Source organism: Python bivittatus, unplaced genomic scaffold (genome assembly GCF_059951505.1).
Source record: "Python bivittatus isolate LINGU-HERP-01145 unplaced genomic scaffold, Pbiv_v1 ctg000960_np1212, whole genome shotgun sequence".
Classification (NCBI taxonomy): Eukaryota; Metazoa; Chordata; class Lepidosauria; order Squamata; family Pythonidae; genus Python; species Python bivittatus.
In genome coordinates, this window is record NW_028277124.1 from 2902215 (window position 1) to 2924967 (window position 22753).

Consider the following 22753-nt stretch of genomic DNA (forward strand, 5'->3'; position numbering starts at 1 on the left):
AGCCCCATTGAATTCCCTGGAATTTAGCTCTGCTTAGGGTAGTCTTATGTGTCTTTTGCCATTTGTTTGCGGAAATAGGAAGGAAAACATGATACTAGTTTTCTACAGAGTTGCTCAGTTAAAAAGAAGTCTGTTCCTGACTTGCAGTATTGTAGCCAATGAGTGGAAGATGCATGAGTGGTGACAAGCATTTGGTAAATCATACTAACAATTTAACTGGATTCAGATTATGTAAACATTATATTTACATTACCTTTGAAGTGTTGAAGTGTTACTTTTGTTCTTTCTGTTTTGTGTTTATATTGCCGTGCTGCATGAAACTATTGTCCATAAGCATGGAGAACCCCTTGGCTCAATGTCTCCACAGTCATTCTCCCACAGCATTTATTAAGGTTTATATCAATTTGAATATTTTATTGTTTGTTTTGACTTCCCCTTAGATGCCCTGATTAAAATAAGGTCATGCTAATCTGTATGTTTCTTGGTATTATATTTGGCTGCTGTTCACAAATCTATTTGGCAAGAACCTTTATTATCTTACAATTCTTTTGACATACTTCCTGCTTTCTGAATTTGAAATCCCCTTTTATTTTCTTGAATAACTAGAGGAACTTACAGCACTTTTGCAAGTTCCAGGAAATACAACTTGTTTGTACTCTTCTAAGTGTATTTTTAGTCAAAGGATCAGAGTAGTGTTGGAATTTTCCACAGAATATCATTCTGAGGGTAGGTTCATTTACATCACTAGAAGAATTTTATTTGGGGGAATTTTAAAATTCCTTTTTTGCGGTTTGTTCAACAGCAGGCAGTATACTTCTCCTTTCTATTTAAAAGAGGCATTCATGAGACATAGGCATCTATTCCTAGCCACAGTAATGCCAAAAATGACAAAATATGTACTGTATTGTGCCCTTTCATACTTGCATCGTGATGTTACACGTAAGTATGTAATGGGAGGGGATTGTGTTGTGATGCGTGTTTGTCATCTCCTCCCCACCCCCATGCAGATGCCTGTACCTTTTTATTTAGTTACTGCATTTATTTCCTGCCACAATCCAAACCAACTCTCAATGGTCACAGGATTCTTTGTATAATAAGTAGCAGAGGTATACACGTAGGAAAGAGTCCATGCTACAAGTATGTACTGGGCTGCAACAACGATGTTTGGGCCTCTTCCCAAATTGTTCTCCAAATTGTTTTTCTATTTTATGAATTATAATTTGGGGGTGGGTCCATATTTTTTTCCCCCTTACTCCATACTTTTTTGTGCTTCAGAGGCTGTGTGTAGCATCTGGATGGCTGTTATAAGGACAGAAAAATGAGTGCCCTGAATCTCGTTCTCTGAATCCAGTGAACAGAGCAATGGTGCCGACAAGTGATGTGAATAGTTTTCCTTCTTCAGTTCTTAGATTCTTTATGAACAGTATCCCATTAGAGGGGAGTCACAGCAAATTTGTGCTGCCAGGATATCATGATGAACCCAAATTCACATGGCAGGAATCTGCCCAGCACTTTTCTTCAGTGTTCAATCAGGGCAAGGTTGGCATGAATAGGGCTCCTCTTGCTTGTAGCACTCCACACAAAAAACTCCGTTGGAGTTGATTTTAGACCACTAACAGTTCTAGAATCAAGTAACACTTAGAATGTGAGTGGCAGCTGCAAACAGAAACAGCAGTTGTACTATAAAGAATCCTTAGGTTGTATTGGCATCTACTAGAATGGGTTTAATATAGACATGAGCACATTTCTAGTATTTTAGAGAAGGGTTGGGTGGCCATGTGGTGATTTTGATTGGGGGTGCAGCTTCAGGGAATAAGGCTAGCAGCTGCTTCTTAACAACAACATGCCTGGGTGAATTAAGCCCATTCTCTCATTTTAACTCTTTGATGCAAAACCCTATGCTTGGAACTGTAATATCTGCCTGAAATCTTTCCCAGAGCTCAACATCACCACTGTAGGGAAAACCTCTTTTAAAAATTAACAAATTCTTGCATAGGGCTCCTGATTTGACTAAGCTAGGAACACAAAGAATCACCAGTACTGTGCTTCAGGATGAGTCACACATAGTCTGCACAGCAGTCATATTGGCCCATCCTTAAAGAACATTGTTAAGAAGGTATGTTGAACTCTTTTAAAATAGAAAAACTTGACTAAAACATTTTAAGGAAATGGTGCCAATGAACAGGTTTGTGAGTTGAGTTGATATGTGGGTGGGTGGGTGGGAAGCAAGCCCTGATGAATATGTGTTAGACATCTTCCTTGTTTGTGTTATAACAAAATCCTTGAAGTGTCAGTGGATAAAGTTATAATTGGGGCTAAATGTCCAATAAATTTAACTTATTAAACTACACTCTGTTTATTATGATGTGTTTGCTAATTACTTATCAGGTAAAAATAAGGAAGATTTGACATAGAATTATTTAGATATCATACCCAATAAAATATTGAGAGGTATGCTGTCTATCAGTTTATCTGATCACAGTCAACTAGGCGTCAAGTCATCTGAGGGTTACCCTCATATGGAATGTGCAGGAAAGTCTTGGCTTTTTCCTTATTCAAGAGAAAATAGAGAAGCTGTTCTGGACAGAGAGATTCTGTCTCTCTGTGCTGCAATTGGGATAATAATCTCTTCCCCACCAGTTGGAGGTCTGCTCAGAAGTAAAGCCAATAAAGCTCAACCTACCTTACTCCCAGTGAAGTAAGAAAAGCTTGACAATGTTAGCTTACAAACTTGTAAAATCACCTGTGGCTCTCTTTAATAAACAACTGCTAACCTAATGGGAAAAAAGGAAGGAAAGCATAATATTGATTTTTAAAAAGTATAGAGTCAGTTTTGCTAGTTGTCATATCCCATAAATCTAATTTTCCTCTTAATAGAATAAAAGAACAAAAAGCAATGGAAGCAACATCAGAACATAATAGGAACCCAAACTTAATGCAATGTGGTCTTATTAACAAATACAGTCTCAGGCTGTTCGTGCAAGAATTATCAAACCAATATATTTTGGGAAACGTAGATTTCTTTAAAGAAAACACAGAGGTACTTTGTATTAATAGAAAAATTAATTATATTACATGGGAGCTAGATAGATGGAAATTGTGCAGCTGTAAACACTGCAGTTGATAGCTGCCATGGAGAAAATTCAAGAGTGTACTTATTTAGTTGCCCAAGACAGTCCCAAGCTCCACATTTACTAAGCAACATATATATATATGCAAACTGAGATTGGCAAGTGGGTTCTATTTTGTAATATACTATTCAGTTCAACTCACATTTTGATTTTATTTTGTTTTAACATAAATTACAACCATTTCAGTACCTTTAATTTTTACTATATTTTCTTTCCCAGTTACTGATGGCCATGCCAGTAAGCTGTAAGAATGATGGACTACAATAGCAGAAGAGTGTTCTGGAACATTTCAGATGAGGTAGCAGATAAAAAACATTAGAACAAAGTCTTCTAAAACAGAATACAAGTTGATTCTTGAAAGATAAGTTGGTTCTCAAAACATGAGATGTTATGGATGCTCAAATGAAAGAGGAAAGAAGCTTTGAGAAGAGTACCAACCTGTACCAAATTACAACATGCATGACTCAGATGCTTGTGTCACTCATTTTGATGTGAATATGTAATTTCAGCATTTGCAGGACTATGTCATTGCATGTGTGTCATTTAGCATCATCATGGTTTGTTATAGTTGCTGCTGTGGTCAAGCCTTGTTGGAAACTCTAAAAACAGATGGGAACTGTAGTAGTAGAGCCATCACATAGAACAAGATACCATGAGCAGTGTTTTCCTGCTTGATTTGCCTGGAATTCAGCCCCAGTCTTATGAGTTAAGTAAGGGTATGTTTCTGAGTGTGAGTAAATCAAGCTTTTCAATCAGAAAATGAACAATAATCGTAAACTTGGCATTGTTTCCATATGTTCTACATCTCTGGATAAATAAGAACTACTGTACATATATCAAGAGAAGATTAAATCTCCCATTATATCATTTCTAAATACTGTTATGATTCTCTGTGGCACACAACTACTTTTGTGCATAAATAGAATAGAAAAAGAAAAAGAAATGATGTGATTATGTTTCCCATCACATCAAAATTATTTTTTGGACTGTGCTTCAGCCAAATACCAAAGTTCTAAAGTAATGTGCATTGGTAAGCTGAATTGTATGTGTGACATGCAAATAAACAGAAGCAAGTAAAACTTAAGTACCTAGAAGTAAGTCTTAATGAAATAAACTCCTTTCTAGAGGTAGGTGTTTCCACATTTTTGAAAAGATACCATGAAGCCAGAAAACAATGTCTTTTCTAAGTAAATTGGAAAGATTACCTTATTAAGTATTTTTTAAGAAGAAATCAATGTAGCGTCTGCAAAGGGCAACTTTATAGTGTTCTTTGAGAGAAACATGGGGATAGACATTGCATTTTCCAAGTATTTTGACAAAGTCACTAAACATTGCTAAATAAACTTAGTAATCATGGGTTAAGAGAATGGCTGAATTGTATAACTGGTTAAAAAAGAAGTAGAAAGCAAAAATAATTGGACATTTTCCATAACAGATGGACTGTGGTGCTTTACATTTTAGAATTTTAGAGGCCACCTGACTCCTTAATGGCTCTGGCAGCCTACAGATAAGAAAAGAACAGCAATGTATGGAGGTACAAGTAAAAAGAGCCCTGGGTGATTGGAAAAAAGTACACTCAGCCATTCGGCAGATGTAGCAAACATAAAGAAACCCCCAAGTACCCTATCGCAAGGCCTGGGAGAACAACCAAGTTTTTATCAGTTTCTTAAACATCATAATGGAGGCAACTGCATAAATCTCTGGGGGGGATGTTGCTCCAGAAGGCAGGCCCTGCAACAGAGAGGGTGTGCTTCCTGGGTCCCGTATGATGACACTTTAATCAACAGGACCTGGAGCACACCCACTGCCTGATCATACTGTTCAGGCAGAGATAATTGGAGATAGGTGGCCCCTCAGATAGCCAGGCTGTATGCCATGAAAGGCTTTAAAGGTCATAACCAGGTCATTGAATTGCACTGGGAAGCCAACTGATAACCAATGCAGCTCATGAAGCAGTGGGGTCACATGAACATAACACAATGCTTCTAACACTTTGCACTGCTGCATTCTGAACCACCTGTAGCTTCCAGGTGGTCTTCAAGGGCAACCCCATGTACAGTAATCCAATTGTGAGGTAACCAGGGCATGGGTGACTGACTGGTGTCCCGATTCAGGAAAGTGTACAACTGGCGTATCAGACATATCTGTGCAAAGTCCCTCTCGGCCACAGCTGCCACTTGCTCTTTAAGCAGAAGCTGAGAGTCCAAAAGGACCCCCAGATTGTACACTAGTCTCACATGGGTAAGTGCAACTCCATTGAGAATTATGGATGGATTATCCCCGGAACCGGAGAGACCAATGAGCAAGCCACTCAGTCTTGTCAGGTTTGAGACTAACTGCTTCTCATATCTAGGCCTGCGATAGCTTCCAGGCATTGGGCTAGGACTTCGACAACATTACATGGCTGGTCCAGGGTCAAGATATATAACTGGGTATCATCAGCAGACTGATGATACCAGACCCTAAGTCAACAGATGATCTCACCCAGCAGTTTCATGTGGATATTAAACAGGAGGGGAAAGAATGTCAAACCATATGGCACCCCACAAGGAAAGGCCTATGACCACAATCTTCCCCCACCTGTCAACACTGATTGAAACTGGCCACAGAAAATGGGGCAAACCGCAAAACAGTGTCTCCCACCTCCAAACCTGAAGCTGGCCTAAAAGGATACTGTAATTGATGGCATCAAAAGCCACTAAGAGATCAAGAAGGACCAGGATGGATGTACCACCCCTATCCTGACTTTACTTCAGGCCATTAGGAAGTGTGAACCAATTCCATTAGAAGGGAGGGTTGCAGACTGGATGATAGTTGTCCAGGACTGTTGGGTCCAATGATGGTTTCTTGAAAAGGGGGGGGGGCATCACAACCGCCTTCAAGACCAAAAGGACTACCCCTCATTCAAGAAAGCTAACACCACTACATGGACCAATCACAGGTCACCTCCAGGTGGTTTTAACCATCCAGGAGGGTCTAGACCTAACAGGTATGTGACCAAGCTAACAGACAAGAGAGCCCTGTCCACCTCCTCAGTCATATCTTCTGTACTGTAAAAAAACAGTTTCCAGCTCCTAGGTGTAACTGAGTTTACACTCACCTATACATTCATCCTATCCTTCCTGGTTTTCATAGAAGAATTTCTACAGTGCAGAATTTCCACATTATAATGCGGGATGCAATATATCTTAAACTTTGCAAATAACATATCTGGTTTCTTTTTGTCCTCTGGGATAGCTGGTAACTGCCAATTCATGCTCTACATATGGCCTTGCCTTTCTGGCCTACAGTTATCAGGAGCTGTGCAGGCTTGTTCTTTAGACCCTTTGCCTGTTTCAGGACATACTAATATTAATCCCATGATTTCCTTCCATTTTAACCTATTTTCTGCCACATTCCCAGAATCAAAACTCAGGGCTTACAGCTTCCTTGCACTATAGGCTATTCTTGCTGGGTCTGTGTTCAGATCCCAGACCTGACAACTTATGTTTGACAGCGGTCTAGTTACAAGCAAGAACACATTTCTAGGTTAGCACTTCTAATGTCTCTGCTGGCAATCAATGGAAATGTGACTACCTTGCATATATTACAATAACAGCAAATTTGACACAAAGCCAACTATATGAGGGCCCACCAAGAGCTCAATTGCCTTCCTGTTTCTTCTGCCTGCTGGGAGCAGGGTATTTTCTATTACATGCAAAAATTTATTTAGAGCCTTGATGTAGCTTTAGAGGGATTGATTGAGAGTAGAGAAAAGGTGAAGAGAAAAAGAAAGTGCATAGCCTTTTCCCTGCTTTCTCATTTAAAATCACCCCTGAAAGCTATCCCCTGCCCAATACACAATACAGGAGAGTTCTAAATGTACATTTGTATAATAAGTAATTAGCTTCTGGGAAAGCCGAACTATTGGGACAGGACATTGCGTATATTTGGCTGCATGAGTGAGAAGCTGTGTAGGCTTTCTCTATTGTTTCAAAGAACATTTAGATAAAAATGGAAAGGTTTGTTTTAGGATTCTAATATTACATCAAAGTCATCCTGTTTTAAGGGGGACCAGGAATCTGATTTGGATTTGGGTGCCTGTTAATTCCTTTTGGTCCCCTGCTCAAATTCTTGTGCTAACATAATAGTGCAATTTCATAGATATCAATTCAGAAATAAGTCTCATTGGTTTCAAATGGCTTAATCCTAGAGAAGTTGATATTCAATTGCAACCTTAAGTGGTTACTGTACAAGCTAAATATGTGGCTAGAAGATATTGTGCATTTTTAAAAAGTCTACTTGAGAACATCTGATTAAAAAAAGAAATGCCCTAAAAGCAGGAATGTTGTTGGCTGGGGCAGGTTAATTTGTATCATTAGTTGCTGTTGTTTTTGTTTTAACTTCTGTACTGGATGAAACATTCAAATACCAAAAACTGAGTGATTTGTAATATTTTGTAAACATTGCCATAAATGGAGAGTCACTTAATGATAACAACAACAACAACAACAACAAAGTTTGCACATGGATGGCAATATAGTTTAATCATTTTTAATGTGTGTTCACATACTAACAATAATCAGATTTACCCTCTTTGGCCTTTTGAGAAACAAGAACCAGTGTATCTAATTATCTGAACCTCAAGAACATAAAAGAATAACAAGTAGTGGACTCATAAATCTGTTGGAATAACTCTGTGTTTTCTGATTAAATTGTGTTCCTGGTGGCATCCAGCAATCATGTTTGCCCTGTGTTCATAGTAATTGCATGTGTCAAAGCTGAGGGCTTGTGTAAACTGCACCAAATGAATTACAATTTTAATTTAGAGAGAGATAACTGTATTTGCCCCTGCAGGCAGATTTCATCAGGTCACTATTATACAACTAAGTAAGAAAGGCAGGGGGTGGGTAGTGGTGGTGGTGGTGGTGGTGGAAGAGAGCCTCTAGGGCTCTCTAAGTTAATAGTAAGTGTGAAATGTAATGAAGACCGTATCACAAAAGCCTTTTCTTTTAACAAGAGAATAATTTACAAACACAAAATGTGCTACAGAGATTGTATGTTCTGCCTATGTAAGTGCCCAGCTGTACATGTTTAAAATTCCTCTAGGGTAGCAGGGGATGGCCTAATGAGAAGCTATGGCTGGGAGATAAAGTTGCAGATGATTATTTAGAGTATAGACCCCATTAAGAATATAAATGGGCCAAAAATAAAAACAAAGATTCTCTGCTCCTGAAGATGTAAGAGGATGCTATCCTTAGTGTAGTCATGGGCAGCTAGTTCTGTAAAACATTTAATGGATCTAGATGAGAGAAGGCACATTCTAGCCATTTCAGTGGGCCCCAGATTAGCTTCATAATGAAGGTGCAGATATGTAGTTTACTCAGTGTGAGGGTTTGTTCTTTAGCATTCGTATATATAAGTCTGGAGACTTCCCTTGTTGGATTGAGCAGGTTAATATGGAAATATCCCATTAATTTCAGCAGCACTGAAATTATACCTGTCATGAATTTAACTGAAGACTTAATTGCCCACAAGATAAAATCTTTTGCAGCACCAGTGTTCACAGTATGGACCATTTGCTCAATGTGTAAGATCACAATTGCTAATTTAGACTAGGAGCCACTTGTTATTTCTCATTCTGAAGACTTGGTGACCAGCTTTAAGGGGCCTTTGAAAGCATGGCCATAACAGCAAAAAATAAAATAAAATAAAATAAAATAATAAATCCCATTATTTTTCAGATGGTTTTGATCCGGGAAGAAAACTGGATTTACTAGCTTGCATTTATTTATTTATTTATTTATTTATTTATTTATTTATTTAATATTGTACGCTGCCAACCACTTCTGTCTTGGGTAAAACAAGACTGGAAATAAACAGAACCATGAGTAGCATGGAGGAGCTGCCACAGAGCAAATGACATAAAAAAAGAGTAGGGTCAGTATTTTTGTAAATAAAAAAGCTGGAGTGTGAGGTCCAAACAATTGGCACTCAGCACTATATGGACTATTTTCAGCAACTCCCATGCATTCTTATGTTTGCAAGAATATGGACACATTGAAGGGTTAATAAACATATAACAAAATGAAGATCTCTGGTTCTCTGGCAGTCACTCTCTCTCCTTGGATATTTTTTATCCTTGGTCACAAACAAATAGGACCCAACTGAATCTTTCTGATATTTTCCACTAAAGTTTCACTTCTGCTGGCAACCTTAAGTCCCCAACCCCCCTTTACTGTCTGCCCAGTTGATCCACTGATCTTTCATTTGTGTTCTCACTGTTCTCCAAACGAGAGGAGCCTTCTGTTCACAGTGTGACTGTCTCTGCTTCAGAGATAAACCACCTCCAAAGATGAAATCAGAAGCAGATCAATTACTTCCCTTTTATGGGTGAGGGCCTTTTAAATGAATACACTGGTGATACTCTGGATGGAGTACAAAAAGCTAACGGCACTTACTACTGCCATTTCTGGAATGTAAATTCTGTCAATTCTAGACTACCTTATGCAAGGACATAGCAATGCCACCAAAGGTGACCTTTTCCAACTGTGCACCATTCAGACATCCAGTCACACAGGTGCCTGACCCATGGCTCGGACAGCACCTGTAGGATTAAAGCTGGCATGCTGCTCAGACTAGACTGAACCATTGGATAAACACAGAGCAGGTGTATTTCACGCTCAAGACTGGGATCTGAAAGCCAAGAACCCATTGCCCAAAAGGTAGAAAGAAACACTGTTAGATTTTGAACCCTGGGGCTGACATACATACATACATGCATACATACATGCATACATACATGCATACATTTGTGTGTTTGTGTGTTCTGTATCAGGCAGATCATCTGCATGAATATGGCTTTATCTTGTCTGCAACAAATCACTACCACTATTGAGTCTGTCAAGTTCGGCTCTTATCCAATTCCTGAATGTGGGGTTGTGTTTCTGGAGAGAAAACATTTATTGTCATGTGTAGCTTGAAATCTGAGCCTTTGATTTAATAAGAGATAACAGTGGCACTCTGTTCTGGAGCATCCGACTGACCTGATACTCCAACACATGGGCTTCATTCTCTGATTGTTGAATACATGGTTGCCACACTGACATTTGCTCCTTCCACCATTTGGGGAACTTATTATAGATGCCATTGTTGACAATGTGTCCACTGCACATTGCCACTGCAGGCATAACTCATGTGCTCCATTCCTTCTCAAAGGATTCATTCCCTTCACCCCATCTATCTACTAGTCCTGACCTCCTCTAATGTGCATATCAGAACACAGCCTCCATCTCATATAAACTTTATGTCTTTAGCTTCTTCTGTCACCTTCACTGTGGATACCTCCACTGCCATTTGGGGAGATTACTATGGATGCCATCATACTGGGGGCTATGGTAGCCACAGCAGTCTTCTCTCCATATCATCTACATTGAGTTGTTCATGGTCCTAAAAGCCCTATGGGCATTTGAGAACAGAGTGATCATCAGAGTGATATGGTTACAAGCACAGCCTAGCTATTCAGACTGTCTTACATTTACCAGAGTAGGACTTTTTCCATAGTGGTGCCTATACTTTGGAATATTTTCCCTCTGAAATTCATGAAATATCTACAATTACATCTTTTAAGTGCTTGTTAGAAACCTACTTCTTCACCCAGGCCTTCCCTGTATAAATGGTTTTTGTTTCCTTTTTATTTCCTTTCTTTTCATTGATTGTATTATTTTTTGTACTGTTTAAATTACTTTTGGTGTCATGGGCCCCTTCAAGATTTGTAATAATGGAAAATATGTACAAATATATTAAATGATAATAGTAACTTATTTTGAACAATATGGCTGTAGCTGGATAAACAAACAAGCAAGATGGAACAAAAATCAGCCCCTCCTTTTCCTCCAGCTTGCCATCAAGATTTGGGAGGGGTGCATCTAGCAGTACATTTTTTTAAAGGGATCATCCAGTTCCCCAGACAAGGCACACTCAGAAACTCATTCTCTCTATTCTACAAATGACAGTCCTCGTATATATATTCATTCAGTGGATTTAACCAGCCATTTTTGCTTCACAGACCATTCACTGACAAGTGGATGACTGCAGTAGGGAGGTTGCAACAGAAACTCTCTTAGAGACAGATACCTTCTCAGAAGACAAACTGTTTTCTCTGTTCTTGCTTTGGACAATAGCCAAAATTTGGCAGAATTTCATAGATTGCATCCTCCTTATTCCATAGGGACTACTCCATTCCTTGTTTGTCCCCTTACTCTGCTTGCCCAGGCTTGTTACTATGCTCTCCTTTCCAGGGAGAAAAACAACACCTGTCCCTGGACCTCATCATACAAGAGCTTTGAAATCTTGTAGTAATGTGTGTCATGAGAATAGTGAATAGGAGTTCCTTGAGGTTGGGAAGCTGTCCATGTGGAAGGATTATAATTACAGATGGAAGCAATTCTTATTTTCTAAACAGGATCCTTTCTCATGTAGAATCAGTCTCCACTCTTTATCTCTCTAAAGGAAAGGGGACTTTTCAGTACCATTAGTAGGGGGATACTGGCATCAATCTCTGCTTTTCAAGAGCAATTGATAGTTTTTCTATTTTGTGCACGCCCTAAGATTGGACATTTTCTTAAGGGCTTATTGCACAGATACTACTTAACTGGATATTCTGTGCTTCCTTAAAGCTTGGCTGAAGTACCTTTTATGGTACTAAAACCCCCTTTCCAATCATTGGCTAGTACCACATGTACCTGTAGACTTGGAAGGTGGCATTTATCATGGCCCTGTCCTCAGCCAAGAAAGCAAAACAGCCTGCAGCCTTCAAATTTAACTTTCCCTATTGGACACAGGGATAAGGTCACTCTCCACCTTGACCCATCCTTCTGGCTATGGTAATTTCTGAATTGCATATAAAATAGGATATTATAGTCCTGGTATTCTTCTCTAATCCTGTATATGCTGGATGTACTTGCTTTTCTTCTACCTCTGCAAAATGTCAAGCTTCCATACAGATCCTTGCCTATTCATACTCTGTGGGAGGTCTTATCAGTTTCTTCCCAATGACTCTCTAAATGGATGCCATCTCCTTGTGTATGCTGCCCCAAGGATATCTATGGCACACTCCATTACAGTGGATTTGTATCCAGTTTTGCTACAATGCTCAGGAGCACTCCCTGTAAGGACTTCATTGTTTGTTAAACATTACAGATTGAACATATAGTCCAAAAGGGATGTTATTTTTGGCACCTTGCCTTCATGATAAGTTCCAAGCTCCCTATCAGCTAATGCATTTGTAATTAATTCAAATGTATGCTTCAGAATCTATATGAAGGATAACTGGTTCTTCACATGGTCATCACATAACCTTCTCGCCTATTTGTTCAGTTGATTCTTCTTGCCTTTGGCTCCTGGGATCCGTTTGGCAACTGAAAAAAGTTGAGGAATATCACAGCGACCATATACACTTCTACAGGATGTATCAAAATCAGGCCCCATAGGCAATTTATTATATGAATTATATTAAATGTTTGAATTGATTGCTATTTTCTTCACTTCCTCACTCATTTGATGCATGATCTTTGAATATTCCTCAGTACAGTAACATTTTCTCTGGAAAAGTAAATTAATTGTTCAGTTTATGAGGCCTGACTTTTGGTACACGCTGTATATGTCATGGGTTCAGGCTTGTACAAAAACTCTCTTCTAGGCTGTATAGGTTTCTGAGAAGATTATAATGCAGGCATGGATATTTGTAAATATATGCATAATTTACAGATGAGCTTTCAAGGTTGCAGGTAAATAACTACTAATTCTCACACCCAAATATAAGATAGTTTCAACAAACAAAAACAACATAGTGTTCATATGTTAGTTTTAGTTTGATTTAACTTAGCTAATATTGACTTATTATTTTCAGATGTCCATATATTTTGAACTACAAACTTATTTCATGGAAATTGATAGCTGGACAATGAAAAGGATTCTACATGCCCTTCTTAATACTAAGAGACTAGTCCTGCAACATTGGAAAGAAATTTATGGCCCCAATTATTTAGCAGATTGAAGACCTGATGTTATTTGTGGCTTATGAATGAGTTGCAATAGCTGCAGATTATATATGGATGACTACAATGAAATATAATAATTCTGTACTGAAACAGTTACGTAAAACTATGTACACATATGTATATATGAAAAGCCATTATATATACCATTTTATTGTTGTGCTGCTTTCTTATTTTGCTTATTTTCTCTTTTTATTATTGTTGGTTTCTTTTTCTCTTTGTTCTGTTTCATGAACTAATAAAACAAAAATATGGTAGCAGAGAAATGAAAAAAGTTCTGTTCTGTATTTCTAATAACATTGACAAGATTTAAAGTAATGCATCCATTACAAGGATAAATAACAAAATTAAGATAAACTGAGGCAGCAGTGATCTTAACTTTCCACTGAGAACCTCATGAAAATAACAAGTCTGTAATAATAGAGTAGTTCCTGCTTCAAAAATTATTTGGAAGAAGTTGCTCAGATTTCAATGCCTGTGAGGTCATCCTTTTCTCTATGCAACTAAATGGAGTAGCTTCCATCATACACTTGCACAGGGAGAGCCATTTGCCAGAAAGTGGCTGGAATATGACTTCTAGTATAGACTTCCAAAGCAAATCAACACTGTTATTCTCTCAATATCTCAATTCCCCATGACACTCTACGGAAGTGGAAGTTGGACTTTGAAGAAGCAGTATAGTACTTTTTTGAACTTTGGTGGTGGAAAGACTCCTGAGAATAATAGGGACAGCCAAGAAAACAAACCACTGGATCATTGAAAAAATGAACCCAGAGTTGTTACTTGAGGCACAAATGACCAGGCTCAAATTATCCTATTTCAGACACATGCAAAGACCCAGCTCTCTGGAGAAGGCTCTAATGCTGGGAAAGGTGGAAGGAAAGAGGAAAAGAGGACAACCAGCAGCAAGGTGGATGGACTCAGGTACAGAGGTGATGAGTGCCCCATTGGAAGACCTGAAAGAACAGGTTAGGGATAGACTGTTATAGAGAAAATCTATCTGTTTGGTCAGTAAGAGTTGACAACACATAATTGTTGGCACATAATTAGTCAATCAATCAATTCTTTCAATCACTTGAATTGCGAGAAAAAGTTCCCCAGCTGAAAAATAGAGTTTTATTTCTCTTTCTCCCACCTGAATCTGTCTTCTCTTATCTTCCCCTGACCCCTGTCTATCTTCTCTCTTTCCTCCCTCTTTCTTACTGAAAAACACACACACATAAGGAATTGTTTCCAACACTTTGAGACTACCCATAGCATCTATTTTGTGGATGTGCACTTAGCATCTTTTTTTTTTCTTTAGGTGACCATGGGCCCCCAAAAATTGAAATGTTCTGGTCTGTTCCGATGTCTTGGTTTCAAATATGGCCAGAGAAATGTCTGGAAACTGTACAAGCATAGAAAAAAGGTAAGAACCTGCCCCCACTGCTTGCTTCTGAACACATTGGTTTCATTTAGGAGGATAGCCTATATGGACTATAGATTATGAGTGAATTTCATAGAATTGTAGAGTTGGAAGGGACCAGAGAGGTCATCTAGTCCAACCCCCGCCCATCCTCACACCATCCCAACCAAGTGGCTCTCCAATCTTTTCTTGAAAACCTCCAGTGATGGAGCAGCCATGACTTCAGCAGGCAGGCTGTTCCAGGGCTTGATAGCTCTCACTGTCAGGAAATTCCTCCTTATTTCAAGTTTGGCTCTTTTGCTGTTAAGCTTCCACCTGTTGGTTTGTGTCTCCCTTGCTGCTCTGGAGAATAAATCCATATCCTCTGCTCTGTGACATCTTGTCATGTATTGGAAGACTGCTATAATGACTCCCCTTGTCTAATTTCCTTCTATTCTCATTAGGGCAGTGAGTTATGCATGAGGGGGAAAAAACTTCCAGTTGCCATCTTTAGTCATTTTGATAGTGTGTAAGTTTTGCATGTGAAGAGAGGGCAGGAAGCGCCAACTCAGCTCCAGCACACTGCCTTGTCAGTATGTTGGGGGGGGCAGTGGGTCTCCATGGAAAATGTCCTGCATTGGTAAAGCTCTCTATGTGTCAGAGAGTCTCAATAGATAGATATTGTCTGCTGCAGAATTGCCCTGTACCCATGGAAGAAATGAGAACCACAGCAGGTGGAACCACAGCTCCCTCCCTTATGTGTAAAGCTTACAGTCTTTCAGCTCAATCCGTATGATATGGATTGACTGCAGATCAATTTCAGCTCTTTGAAAATCTTTCTGAGGGTCGTCTTGAGGCAAAAGTCATTGCCTGAACTGAACTGAGAAATCCAGCTAAAATTGAAATCTAATCTGGACTAAATGCAGGAAAGATAACAATGAGAAAGTCAAGTAAGTGAAGAAAAAATTGTAAACAAGCAGAGAGGTAGGAGAGAATGATAGAAAAAGAAGAGAAAACCCAGCATGGCTCTGTAACCCTGCCACAGGTCTGTCACAGTAAGGCCAAGTTCTCATTTTACCAAGGCATGTACCCCTAAACTGGTAGTAACTACTGTCAGAGCAGGAAGAGTAAAGGAATTGTTTAAGGAGACAATTTAGAAGAATAAAGCGGATAGACCCTAGTTCATGCTGCGATAATTCTAAATGGATAATTCTAAATGGATGGAAGGAATACAGTTTAATTTCTTGCATTTCATTCACATGAAAATGCTGGAAGAACTTTAAAAAAAGCCGTTTGGAAAAAAAAATCTAATAGGGAGAGTTTTTGATGAACCTCACTATTTCATCCAGAGGCTGAAATATGTTCGGCTGCTCACCTGAATCACCTAAACAATGCCTGCATCATCCTACTTTGTTTGAAGTTCTTAAAGAACTTAACTGAAGCCTGCTACTTGCAGCTTTCTAAAGCTTATCCATCAAAACAGCTAGATTGTCCTCTGAGATCTATTGCCATATCCTGTTTTAAATATGTCTCTTAAGAAATGAAATAAATGCATTTTTTCAGGGCTGTTTCAAAGCTTCCATATGAATACACACGCACACACACACACACACACACAAGGACTGGGCATATATTGCAAATGATTCTACAGAAGTGCTTTAGACTTTGCAAGAAGGTGAACATAGTCACCTCTCTGGCAGTGTGAGAATTATGCTTCTGAAAAGTTTACAGAAGCCTTCTTTGGAGGAGGGGGGAGCTCTAGTCTAGCCCCATGAACACGCCTCAGGAAATGGAGCTCAGTGAACAGTTTTAATGAACACGCAATAAGAAAAAAAATCCAATCTAGGTCAAATGACATTTGTTTCAGAAGCTGTGTTTCTCAGGTTAAATTCTTTAGTAAGCCATTGGTGTTTATTGCACTACCGAATTGATTGGGTCATGTAGGGCAGCCTGTACAAATAACAGCATCATTCACAAAAGGGACCACAATTTGTTTCAACATGTATTGAACTCCTGCTGGTCCTTCAAGCTCTATTGGAAGAGAAGTAGAAGAGATTATCAGCTTCCCCCCAAAACCCACAGCATAAGCTTCTCGTTTTCTTTTTCATATATCTTAAATAAGCCCTTAGGCCTATATCCACTTGACTGACAGCTTGACGTGCTGTATTGAGCATACCATGTGAGTATTTGATCAAACCTGTAAAGTTATATGTCAAAGCTGATATGACCTCTGTATGGCATATGTTTTCACAATACTATAAATCATTTTAAGACAGAGATTCTGTATGTACCTGTTATTCTTTGAATCAAAAGGCATAACAATAGCCTTTATCCCAAATGACATGAAACCAGCTCTTATAATGAACTTTTAATTCCCCAAATGTGTACTGCAGATACTTGCTATTGGTTTCCTAGCGGATAAAGTAATTAAAATAATACTGAAACCTTTGCTAATTTACCAGAGGAATGAGTCCCACTGAACTCAGTGGGACTTCCTTCCAAGCAGAGGTATGTAGCTTCCCTAAAGTCATCCCTAAATATCAGACTTCTCCAACTTCTCCAGATGTGTTGGGATTACAGCTTCCAGGGAATTTTAGGAATTGTTATCACAGCATATCTGAAGTGTAGCAGGTACAGGGTAAATGTATACACTTATTTTGGAGGAAATGTTGTTGAATGCAGTCAGACTTATTCCAGAAAAATAAATAATTCAAAACCCCTGTGAGCTCAGTATTCTCTTACAAAAAGAAGGTTCTTTCAATGGATCTGTAGCCCTTTCCTCAGTAGCAGTTTAAATTGGCACTAGCACCCCCAATTTTTCCCCTCAAACACATGCCTTATCTGGTCTCCAGCCCAGAATTTAACCAGTCTTCTGTCATAACTTTGTACTCTGGATTAAAAAGTCATTTTTGCTGCTTAAATTGAGAGGATCCTGCCACAGAAGAAGGGGTACCAACTCAATGTTGTTTTGCAATCTCTTTTGGCTATGGTGGGAACAAGTAGGTCAGGTGACCGACTTCTGGGGGTTGGACAGGTGTGGAGGTATTGAGAGGTAAGATTACCATTCTTCTCTTTTGTAATAGGACAGCATCAGCAACTCCCTTCCTCTTCCCACATTTGCCATTTCAGTTAGAACCAGGCCCCAAGATTCTTTTCCTGCTCCCTCCATTTTAGAAATCAATCTTGAACACGGCATGCTTGTCTGGTTTTCGTTTCTGTTTAACTGAGCATTTCTAAACTGAGAAGCCCTGGCTCTGTAATTAGGCTATTTACTAGCTGTATGTAAGCGAGCTACGGCCACTTCTCTTTCTCTTGGCCTCTGTGTACCACTCATCCACTGCACACAGGAGCAGCAATCCCCAGTGCCCCAGAAAAAGCAACGAAGTGCAGGATTGAGAAACCCCGAAGAAAGAAACAAAGCCAACCATGTCTGGAAACCCCTAGTCCATTTCAGCCCCTTTCCTTAATGTGCTGCAATTAATTTTATCTTCCAGCTCAAGATTCAAGCCTTTTGGCCCCACATGACTTTAAAAATAAAACGAGGAAAAGCAGAAGGGAACGTTGGGCCACAGATCTCTGGGCCTAATGATACGTGTATGTGAAACATACGTGGAGGTGGATTTACACATAGGGAATGATGCAAATAATTTCACAACGGGGACCTGGTAGATGCAGTGGTCCTGCTCCACCATATTGCATCATGAGATGTGTATGTGTTTCCCATCACAAGTAATGCTGACAAAGTAGAAGGGTAACAGTATTAAAAGGGAGAAGATGGAACACAGCAAACTTTGGCGGGATCTCTGTGGATTCACTTACATTTTTTAGAATCAGTTTTCCTCACATAACTTCCATCATAAGCAACCATTCAATATTTTTGCAAACCACCAGACAAATGGATACTTAAGTGTGCACTGAAAACATGGGTAGGGGGCATGAGCAATTTATTTTACTTCATTTTAATGAGGAGTGAGATGAAACTGTCTTTGTTACTTCAGAAACAGCGATAACTCAGCAACCTGGGAACTGATGGATTACATTGTTTGCATTCTCTTACTGGTCAACAACAAGGTAAGAAGTGATGGGGCACTTCTAGAAAGCCATTTTAACATGCTTTCCTTTAGCCTGTGAAATGGCACAAAGTACCCCAGCATAAATTTGTCCTGTGTGCATAACCAATTTCTGCTACTCTGTTTCATCAACAAGACTGGTGAGTGGTACTATCCTAAGAATATACTATAGGGTAATTTAACCGACGTAATTAGTGGATTCCTGTTGGAGGGAAAATCATCCACCAATCACATTCCCTAATGTGAGGTGGGAAAAGAGGCAGGTTGTGACGCATGACTAGAATGGTGGGGCGTAGATGGAGACTTTCTGCTCCTGTTGTACTGTACTAAGAAGCTCCTACCCACCCTGTGGATCACCTGCAGTGCCTCATCTACATGGCTGGGATGGATCTAATGCATAGATCACAGCTGGGAGTTTCTGGCGGGAAAGACTCTGCCTGCAACTTTTGTCACCAAACCTAGTTAAGCAGGAGAGGCCGTACCCATTTTCTGGACCACTTGCAGCACCTGATCCACAAAGCGGGATGATGGACAGAGCTCATGCGGGGGTTTCTGGGAGGGGAGTGTCTACCCCTCCCAGACTTTCTGCATGCCCTGAAGATACATGCCCATTTTCAGAATTCAGTCCTGTCCAGTGAATCAGTTATTGTGCTTCAAGACTTGGGAGAAGCTTGACTTCCCCAAAAACAATGTGTGCCTGACCAAAAGCAAAGGGAAACATCATAAGTGTTATCTGTTTAAGTATCAATTATTTGTAGGAGTGGAAGAAATTATTTTGTGCGGTTCAATCATACCAGAAACCTTGGGAGTAAAAAGGCGCTTAGCTCCACTCAAAAGAGGGTTTATTTCTTCAGCGGGCATCAAATGAGAGCTACTAGATCCCACATGCAACATGCTGACCCATCAATCTCTTGGCAGTCATCCACTACAGATAACTGCAAGGGAGGGGGCAAGGTAAAAACAGCCACTAGGAGTTGGGCAGATCCAGCCTCTACCATGTTATCAGTTCAGCTGTTGCCAAGCTCTCTGTATCTGGCCAATAGCAAGGGTTGAGTTGGGAGAAGAAGGAAGACATCACTTCTTCCTTGCATCAGGAAGACTCAAAGCTAGCTGGCTTGAGAAGAAAGCTATCAGCCAATAATAGGCAGTGAGGCATCTTTCATCTGAAGCCATGGGAATGCCCAATTTCAGCATCAATATATCCCTAAACTGACATGCAGACGTGACAGATAATGCTTGGTGGACTTGGATGTCAACAGATCTCTAAATGGTGAACTCAATGGTAAGCCAGTTTCAAGCTGTTTTGTGAGCATTTGGGAGGTGGAAATGTTACTAGATCATTCTGCCAATTGTCTGTATCAGATGTGATTGGAGTAAAATTATCCATCCTCAGCAGAAAAAGTGTATCAATTGTCAGAAGTATAAGAAATGCTGCTAGCCCTTGAGAACTGGTATGATATAAATGCCCAAATTTATGCTCCCACATTAGCTATTTTCTCTGGAATAGACATAATCTGTTAGAATCCAAATGCCCCAAAATTGCATTTCAGCATTCTCCCATTTTGTCTTTTCACCTATCTTTTCTTAGCCTGGGTATATGGCAATTTTTGTTATTTCTTGTTCTTTTATTGGTGGCTCCTTTTACATCTTAACATCACTTTACAAATATTGTACCAAATACTACAGTGTCTCAGAATAATTTTTGATTATTCAACCTGAATACTTGAAAAACTTGATTCTTACACTCTCCAAACTTTCTTTTCTTCTTAATATCCTTGACTGCAAAATCCTCACTATTTACATAATGACACTCTAGACAACACGGGGGTAGCCCAACCCATGATATTTGCTGATCAGAAATGATTATTTTCCTGCTCCTTTTCTTCATAGCAGAGGGCCCTCAAAAAGTGGGTGTGATGCTGAAATTGGGCAGCCTACTTAAATAAGAGAAGGTCACATGTCAACTTCCCTTATTCTGAATGCTCAACCCAAATCTTTCCCTCTACTTAATTTTCTTAAAGTGCAGTTGCAATGCCAACCTGTCCACTATAGACCTTTGTCCTTGAAAATGAATTGCTTCCTGTTTACTAGTGATCATGGTGTTCCAGAATTGCCCTTAAATTGTCCGATTCCATATAAAAAGGGAGATACCTAAGTATAAGACCAATAGCTTGCTTACGTATTTATTATCTTTAGAATGGAAAACCTTCTAAAATGGTAATAGTTCAAAAATAAATTGTTGCTTGAAGTGGAAAAAAGCAAGCTAGCAATTTATTTTCCTCCTCATAAGGAAGTGACTAGTGAAGGACATATTCAGACCTAGTGTCACGGCCAGAAGTGAACAGGAAAGAACCAAACACGGTGATACGAACAGAATATCAAGGAAAGTACCCACTAAATATGCAATGGCAATGAAAAGCAGGATTTTTATATTGGGAAGTGCATTGTCAGATTTTTTTTTTAACCAATGTAGAAGGAATCCAGTGTGCAAGCAACCTGAAAAATTGATCTATGAACCAGAAAGTTCATGGTTTATATTTTATCTCAGAAGTAGACTCCCCAGGGTATACTGGGCAATAGTAATACTATTGCACTCAGTGGGCTTTACCTTTCATTATTCTTGTGTTATCCTGACTCTGTGCCCGAATTCACTTTTGAGGGTAATTAGCTGTCCATACAAGTTGAGCCACTGTTAAAAGAGGAGATGGATCTGATACCCCTCATGTGTATCCCAAAGCCTATCCAACTTCCTGATTTCAAAGAGCGGCCAATAGAGGGCGCCACAGGCTTCGAAAGAATGTTGCCTGCGCAAGCAGCAATTCGAGTCGTAACAGGGAACTGAATTAGCTCCTTACAATCTGACACATTTTTTAAAAAAAACCTAGATGCTTCTAAACCAGAACCACATTAATGAACACAGGGGGCGGGGGGGGGCGAGCGCACTGTTTTGCAATGGTTCTCCTTTCTAAGTGGCTGGTCCCAGCCAGTGGGGAAGAGAGGTTGTGCCTGTGGGTGCCTCTAGGCCTGGCCCTTTCCCCCTAGCTCTGTAGCATTTACAAGAAGCTTCTGAAATAGGTAACTTGCCTGCAAAGGGTAAGGAGTCATCAATATGCAGGTGATGCTCTGGTGTATATCTCTTTTTTCCCCCATTTATTTATTTATTACTAATGATTTTAAAGATTTTAGAAGAAAAATAAATGAGAACAAACAAGCCAAACTCTGTGTGTGTGTGTGTGTGTGTAGGAAAAGGAATAATGGATGCAGAAATATAATACAGTAACATTATGCAGACAAAGGAGTTCCGAAGGTTGCACAGTTAATGTTCAGTATATAGTTTGATAAGAAGAAAGAAAGTACACTGAATTCTTTTAACAATACTAGAAAGGATTTGAATCTCTAAGCTGAGTGTCAAAATCTCCACTGTCTTGTTACTTAAAGATATACACACACACACATGTATATAGAAGAAAAGCTTCTAAAAACATTATAAATAAATATTTCATTTCTAACTTTCCTGTTGTTGTACTCCAACTGATATACAATATTTATAAACATTTGTTTTCATGTGTTTCTGATTTCAGTTTTTGGTCAATTTGTTCTCCCTTTGAAAACCATAAAAACCATACTCTAAATACTTAACATTTGTCCTGCTGCATAAGAGGTAGCATACGTATATGGAAGCCATTCTTGCTTAAATTTGGTTAAACTTTTGTTGGGAATACATGCTGTTAATTTTGCCATTACTGCTTATTATCCATTATATATCTCCATGTTGAGTGAGGCAGGAGATGTCGTGGGGGACCTGAACCAGTGCCTGGAGACTGACAGGGTATGAATGGGGAAAAACAGGGCAAAGCTGAATCCCAGGAAGACAGTATGGATGGAGACAGTCCATCTTTAGCTCTGCATAGGGTTGTGCTCCAGGGACAGCTTTGGCTCACAGTTTGAGGGTCCTCCTGGATTCATGGTTACTGCTTGAGCAACAAATAGAAGCCCTGGCCAAGAGTATTTCTGCCCCAGTTATAGGTATTTCTGGAACAGGAAACTTTACTGGCAGTCACTTATGTCCTTGTCACTTCACGTCTGGACTATTACCCCTTGCTTTACATGGGATTGCCCTTGAAGGCTCCT

The 22753-nt window shown here is 39.5% G+C and overlaps 1 long non-coding RNA gene across 2 annotated transcripts in view; it reads left to right on the forward strand.

The window, feature by feature from the left end:
* The window catches only part of LOC148213612 (uncharacterized), a 57620-nt gene that overhangs the window by 8471 nt on the left and 26396 nt on the right, over nt 1-22753 (forward strand). Inside the window, exons 1-3 of one of the 2 annotated variants that reach the window (XR_015794237.1) lie at nt 13502-14092; nt 14472-14576; nt 18551-18623. This is a non-coding gene — a long non-coding RNA (uncharacterized LOC148213612). Of the gene's footprint in view, nt 1-13501; nt 14093-14471; nt 14577-18550; nt 18624-22753 lie in introns of those variants that run through there. The other variant, XR_015794236.1, reaches the window with a different exon arrangement.